The 6,738-nt window shown below is 42.6% G+C and overlaps 1 long non-coding RNA gene across 1 annotated transcript in view; it reads right to left on the bottom strand.

The window, feature by feature from the left end:
* The window catches only part of LOC132539369 (uncharacterized), a 13,041-nt gene extending 9,634 nt beyond the window's left edge, over window positions 1-3,407 (bottom strand). The window contains exon 1 of the long non-coding RNA XR_009550608.1: window positions 3,354-3,407. This is a non-coding gene — a long non-coding RNA (uncharacterized LOC132539369). The remainder of the gene's footprint in view (window positions 1-3,353) is intronic.
* Between the last annotated feature and the right edge of the window lie 3,331 nt (window positions 3,408-6,738).

Genomic DNA, 6,738 nt, shown 5'->3' with positions numbered 1-6,738 from the left:
TGGAGAAGTGAGGCTCCAGGACACACTGATAGGCTTGTCTGCCTCAGGAAGTCAGGTTGGCATCATGGTAGCATCTGGAACCTGGTGGCTGAAAAGGAGTTAGCATATAAAGCAGAGGGAGTCGGGCGGTAGCCCAGCGGTTAAGTGCACGTGGCACAAAGCGCAAGGACCAGCGGAAGGATCAGAGTTTGAGCCCCTGGCTCCCCACCTGAAGGGGGGGGGTCGCTTCACAGGTGGTGAAGCAGGTCTGCAGGTATCTTTCTCTCCCCCTCTCTGTCTTTCCCTCCTCTCTCCATTTCTCTCTGTCCTATCAAACAACAACGACATCAGTAACAACAATAACTACAACAACAATGAAAACAACAAGGGCAACAAAAGGGGAAATAAATATTAAAAAAAACATATAAAACAAAACAAATTGTTGATTAATCATGAACCTAAAAGCAAGAATACTGAAGATGAGATATAGAGTCTCCATTTTGGAAAAAGCTCATTGGTCTGTTTTAGGTATAATCCAAGGGGCTTTCTTATCAAAGCACAACTACCAAGGTAACCCACGCTCCCTTATATCGCTGGTCCCGTCAGACTGTAGAGCAATTGTCTGCTTACATTATCTGCTTCAGCAATGACCTGGAGGCCTCTCCACCCTGGGGTCTGTGTCCCCCTCTTCTCACTCCCCCACAGAGCACCAGCACCACGCCTCTCTCAGAGCTGATTCCCTGATGGCTTCTTCACTGAGCTCAAATGAGTGGAGACCTTTGGGGATGGGATGTCCCATTGCTGTCAGTGGGCTATTTTCAACTTCCTTCCTATGTGATAGAAAAGGGGGCTTTTAGCAGCCATTAAATCTCCTATGGGCCATTTCTCAAAATAAAAAATATGTTGACATGTATTTTGGGGTTATGCTAACCCCCGGTGTTTTCCGGTCTTTAGTCAGAACTGTGCTGCAGGCTGGGATCCATTCTTTCTTCTACAGTGTCTTGATTCTTGTTGTTTTGTAAAATCATCTCCATGGTGTTTTTCCTTCTACAAATCATATTTCCCTTTGGACCTCTTTCCTCTGACAGTGCACCGGCCCATGGAAGTTGAGTTTACTCAGTATTCCTGATTTTTATAGGAAGATGTCGGGGGGGTGGGGAGGAAAAGTTTTTATGTTTTTTTAAATACAGAGAAAATGTATTTTATTTAAATAAGTGCTTTTTGATTAGTGATTAATATTTATTTATAAAATTATAAGATAACAGGGATATAATTCCATACTGTTCCCTCTAACAGAGTTCTGTGTCCCCCACCCCCTCCATTGGAAACTGCAGTGGTTCTCCCAAGGCCACAGATATGGTTTGACTATTATTTATATATATTTGTCCTTTTTTCTATGGCCCTGCCTTCTTTTCCTTTCTAAGTCACACCTACACCTATTACTTCTTCTGAATGTCCTTCCTTTTTTCCTCTTCTCTCTCCAGGTCCTAATGAAATTGGAGTTCAGAGCCCTCTGGTCATCTTCTTCTAAAATTTCTCATCTTGGACCAAAGTTCTTGGGGTGCAGAAGGTGGGAGTTCTGGTTTCTGTAATTGTTTCACCACTAGACATGGATGTAGGCAGGTGGATCCATACCTCCAGCCTTTTTCATATTTCCCTAGCGGGTAAGGCTCTGGAGAGGTGAGATTTGGGGATGCATTGATGAGGTCATCTGCCCAGGGAAGTCAGGATGGCATCATAGTAGGGTCTGCAACTTGGTGGCAGATTGTAGGGTTTGGAAGGTTGACATCTCAGGCTTGGCAGTCTAGATATAATCTGACGTAAAAAGGCAGTGGCAGAATTACATGGCATAGTGACACTGGTAGACTTCTAGCAATCTACCTTCCCCGAAACCCTTGTGAAAACTGTGCATATAGTTCTGCTTTCTTGCTTTCATATGGTACCTTGAATTTTATCAGAGGCTAGTTTAGTCATATGAACCCGTCAGTGGCCACTAAGCAAAGTAACAGCAACTGTACTCCAACCAGAATTTGTCAATGCTGTCACAGAACTCCTCTGAGCCTCCTAGCAACTACTGAAGGTAGTGTTTTTATTTATTTATTTATTTATTTATTTTTCTCTTTTGTTTTTTTATTTTATTTTTTTATTTTATTTTATTTTTTCCCTTGTTTTTTATTGTTGTTGTAGTGATTATTGTCGTTATTGATGTCATTGTTGTTGGATAGGACAGAGAGAAATGGAGAGAGGAAGGGAAGACAGAGAGGGGGAGAGAAAGACAGACACCTGCAGACCTGCTTCACCACCTGTGAGGCGACTCCCCTGCAGGTGGGGAGCCGGGGGCTCGAACCGGGGTCCTTATACCGGTTCTTGCGCTTTGCGCCACCTGCGCTTAACCCGCTGTGCTACCACCGGCTTCCCAAGGTATTGTTCTTATTATCAGCTTAGATATGAAGAGATGTTAAGAGACTCATATAGATCTTGTACCAAGTGACACCAAACACTGAATTCTCTTCTCTCCAGCACAGTGCTCCCCAAATGATAAGAACATTCCATTATTCTTCATGTATCTGGGAGAGGTTAATGTTTCCAGAAAGCTATCAAGATATTCACATAGGGGGTGTGGAGTGGAGTGGAGCACCTGACTGAGTTCACATGTCATAATGTGCAAAGACCTGGGTTCAAGACCCCAAATCCCTACCTGCAGGGGAAAAACTTCACAAGTGGTGAAGCAATTCTGCTGGTATCTCTCTGTCTCTTTCTCTTTCTGTTTCCCTCTACCCTCTCAATTTCTGGCTGTTTATATCCAATGAATAAAGATTAAAAAATTAAAGATACTCATATGGGGCTGGGAGGTGGTGCGTCTGGTTAAGTGCACATGTCACTATGCATAAGACATGGCTCCACATCTATAGGGAGGAAGCTTCAAAAGCAGTGAAGCAGGTCTGCAGGTGTCTGTTTTTCTCACTCCCTCTGTACCTCCCCTTCCCATCTCAATTTCTCTCTGTCCTGTCAAATAAAAATGGTGGGGGGTGGGCTCTGAAAGCAGTGGATTTATAGTGCAGGCACCGGGCCCCAGCAATAACTCTGGCAGAAAAATAATAATAATAATAATAATCACATGAACCAAAGTAAAGAGAAACCTAGTTGCAACTTGATGGTTTTTTTTTTTTTTTAATTAATGAAATCTACTTTTCCCACCTACCTTCCTTTCTTTACTTTTTTTTTTAAGAGAGAGAAAGAAGGAGAGAAAAAGAATCAAAGTACCAGTTTGGATATTTGGTGTTAGGGATTAAACTCTAGACCCTAAGGTAGCAAGTCCTGTACTCTGCACTATTCCTGTCCCGTCCCACCTCCCAGAGACACCATTTATTTACCTTTCTGGAAATGTCTGCTTCTTCTTTGCATCTGAGCTACCCAAGTCATTCCTGTAGGTTCACTATGTACTGGCAATACATGCAGACAAACTGTGTCTTAAGAGACCAATAAGCTTGAGACATATCTTGCATTCCAGTGACTGTCTCAAATGAGAAGGGTTTTGGGCATTTTTTCCCCTCTGAGGTTTTTATGTCTTTTATTAAGTAAATTCTAGACAGAGAATAATTAATGTGGCCTAAGTTTTATATAAATCACTTTGGGGAGGGCCTTCTGATAACATTCCAGATACTCTTTGTAGTGTCTCAAATAAATGAAGTCTTTTCTGAAATGTGCTAACTAGGAAAGAATGCTCACTTGGCAAGGAGTGTAATTTACCACGAGCAAAGTTTTGAGTTCAAGCACCCAATACTATGTGAGGACAACATAGCACCAGGGCAAGCTCCATGGATGGTAGAGCAGTGCAGTTCTCTCTCTCTCTCTCTCTCTCTGTCTCTCTCTCTCCTCTCTCTCTCTCAGAAATGAAAAAAGCTGACCTTGAAGTGATAGAATTGTGTATGTACAAGGCCCCAGCACCACACAAGGACTAAGGGAAGAGAGGGAAGAGCTCCAGTTTAACACCCAGTAACTCCAGCTACACTCAGACCAAGTAATGCTCCAAGCAGGAAGTACTTTTGCTGCCATTTTTCAAACAGGCCTTTGATTTCTCCTAAAATTAATGTTGTATAATCATAGTCTTGCTCCATGTAAGGGTTTTCTTGTGTGTAATATTAATGATTAAGATAACTTCAACATGATGTTATGAAGATAATAAACCCTCCCCTCTAAGCAGACCATCTGGTACCAGTACTGACAAATAGCATGCCCTTAACAAATGGTAGCTGCTCTTCTTTTTTTTTTTTAATTTCTTTATTGGGGAATTAATGTTTTATATTCTATAGTAAATACAATAGTTTGTACATGCAGAACATTCCCCAGTTTCCCATATAACAACCCCCACTAGGTCCTCTGTCATCCTTCTTGGACCTGTATTCTCCTCACCCCCACCACCACCCCAGAGTCTTTTACATTGGTGCAGTACGCCAATTCCAGTTCAGGTTCTACTTGTGTTTTCTCTTCTGATCTTGTTTTTCAACTTCTGCCTGAGAGTGAGATCATCCCATATTCATCCTTCTGTTTCTGACTTATTTCACTTAACATGAATTTTTCGAGGTCCATCCAAGATCAGCTGAAAACGGTGAAGTCACCATTTTTTATAGCTGAGTAGTATTCCACTGTGTATATAGACCACAACTTGCTTAGTCACTCATCTGTTGTTGGACACCTGGGTTGCTTCCAGGTTTTGGCTATTACAAATTGTGTTGCTATGAACCTATGTATACACAGATCTCTTTGGATGGGTGTGTTGAGCTGCTCTTCTTATCAATGAAAAAGTGCATGTTAAGGAGCATATGTTCACACGTGTTCACACGTATCCATAAATCAGGGCGAATAGATACCTGAAAGCAGTAGTACACTAGAGTTTGCAATGAGTACCCCCCCACCCCCCAACACTTTATCTCCACTATTCCGATCTTTGGGTCCATGATTCCTCAATAATTTGTTTGGCTTTGTATGTTAACTCTCTTTTCAGCCACCAGGTTCCAAATGCCATCAGGATGCCGGCCGGGCTTCCCTGGACTGAAGACCCCACCAATGCGTCCTGGAGCTCCGCTTCCCCAGAGACTCACCCTACTAGGGAAAGAGAGAGGCAGACTTGGAGTATGGATTGGCCAGTCAATGCCCATGTTCAGCGGGGAAGTAATTACAGAAGCCAGACCCCCCACCTTCTGCACCCCACAATGACCCTGGGCACATGCTCCCAGAGGGACAGAGAATGGGAAAGCTATTAGGGAGGAGATGGGATACGGAGATTGGGTGGAGGGAATTGTGTGGAGTTGTACCCCCCCCATCTTATGATTTTGTTAATGTCTCCTTTCTTAAATAAATAATTATAAAACTAATGCATGTTATTTCTGAGTCCTTTGTGGAATGCATCATTACTCCTAAGGAAGAGAGAGAACCATCTCCATTCTTGTTTTGTGGTCATCCTAATCCTAGGCTGTCTGTGAGGCTTACATTCTCTGGCCTTAAGGTTTTCTAGCTAAAATCCTTTTCTGTAGCACACTGTAGAGCAGCAGGTGTCAGCTTTATCATCTTGTAAACCAAAGGTCTTTATAGTTTCCTAAACATATCCCCAGACCTTTCCAGGGAGGAAGTATTCTGTATATCTCTTGCACTTCTGAATATCTTGGCATTGAAGAACTAATTGTTTTTTTTTCTTGTTCTGAACTATCCTTACAACAGTGATGAAGTATAGAAATAACTATGTGCTCCAGAGTTTAGTGCATATTTGAAAACTGTCAAATGTAATTAAAATAATATCTCAGGGGTTGGATGGTGGCACATTGGGTTAAGCACACATAGTACAAAGCACAAGGAGCCATACAAGGATCCCTGGTTCAAGCCCTCAGCTTCCCAGCTCCAGGGGGGTCGCTTCACAAGTGGTGAAGCAAGTCTACAGGTGTCAATCTTTCTCTCCCCCTCTCTATCTTCCCCTCTCCTCTCAATTTCTCTCTGTCCTATCCAATAAAATGGAAGGAAGAAATGGCTGCCAGGAAAAGTGGATTCAGAGTGTCTACACCGAGCCCCTGTGATAACCCTGGAGGAAAAAAAAAGATTATTTCTCTTTTTAGAGGAAATAACAGGTTGCTAGAAGTCCACCACAGGATCCAGGTTCCCAGTCTTGCAACATGGACAACATCTCCCCCAAGTCCTGCTATGACATTCTCCTGCATCTCAGAGGTAGAGAGAGGGTCAAAGTAAGCACGATGCTTGCTCTGCTTTGAATGCAAAAGAGATCCTTTGTCTCAGACCTAGAAGTCTTGTGTCTTCTGCCATCTTGCACGAAACTGCAATAGACCAGCTCACTAACCTGCAAGCAAAGTAGAATTTCAGATCTTCTATATTCCTGATAGTCTTTCAATGACATGTTAGAAAACTTAAATATAGGAAGTTGGGTTGTAGCGCAGCAGGTTAAGCACAGGTGGCGCTAAGCGCAAGAACCTGCATAAGGATCCGGGTTCAAAGCCCCAGCTCCCCACCTACAGGGGAGTCTCTTCACAGGTGAAGCAGGTCTTCAGGTGTCTTTCTCTCCCCATCTCTGTCTTCCCCTCCTCTCTCCATTTCTCTCTTTCCTATCCAACAACAACGACATCAATAGCAACAACAATAATAACTACAGCAGTAAAAACGACAAGGGCGACAAAAGGGAAAATAAATTTTAAAAAATATATTAAAAAAAAGAAAACTTAAATGTAATATTACCTTCTCTATTCTGACATCCTA

This window comes from Erinaceus europaeus, chromosome 7 (genome assembly GCF_950295315.1).
Source record: "Erinaceus europaeus chromosome 7, mEriEur2.1, whole genome shotgun sequence".
Classification (NCBI taxonomy): domain Eukaryota; kingdom Metazoa; phylum Chordata; class Mammalia; order Eulipotyphla; family Erinaceidae; genus Erinaceus; species Erinaceus europaeus.
This window is presented reverse-complemented; position numbering and strand designations above follow the sequence as displayed.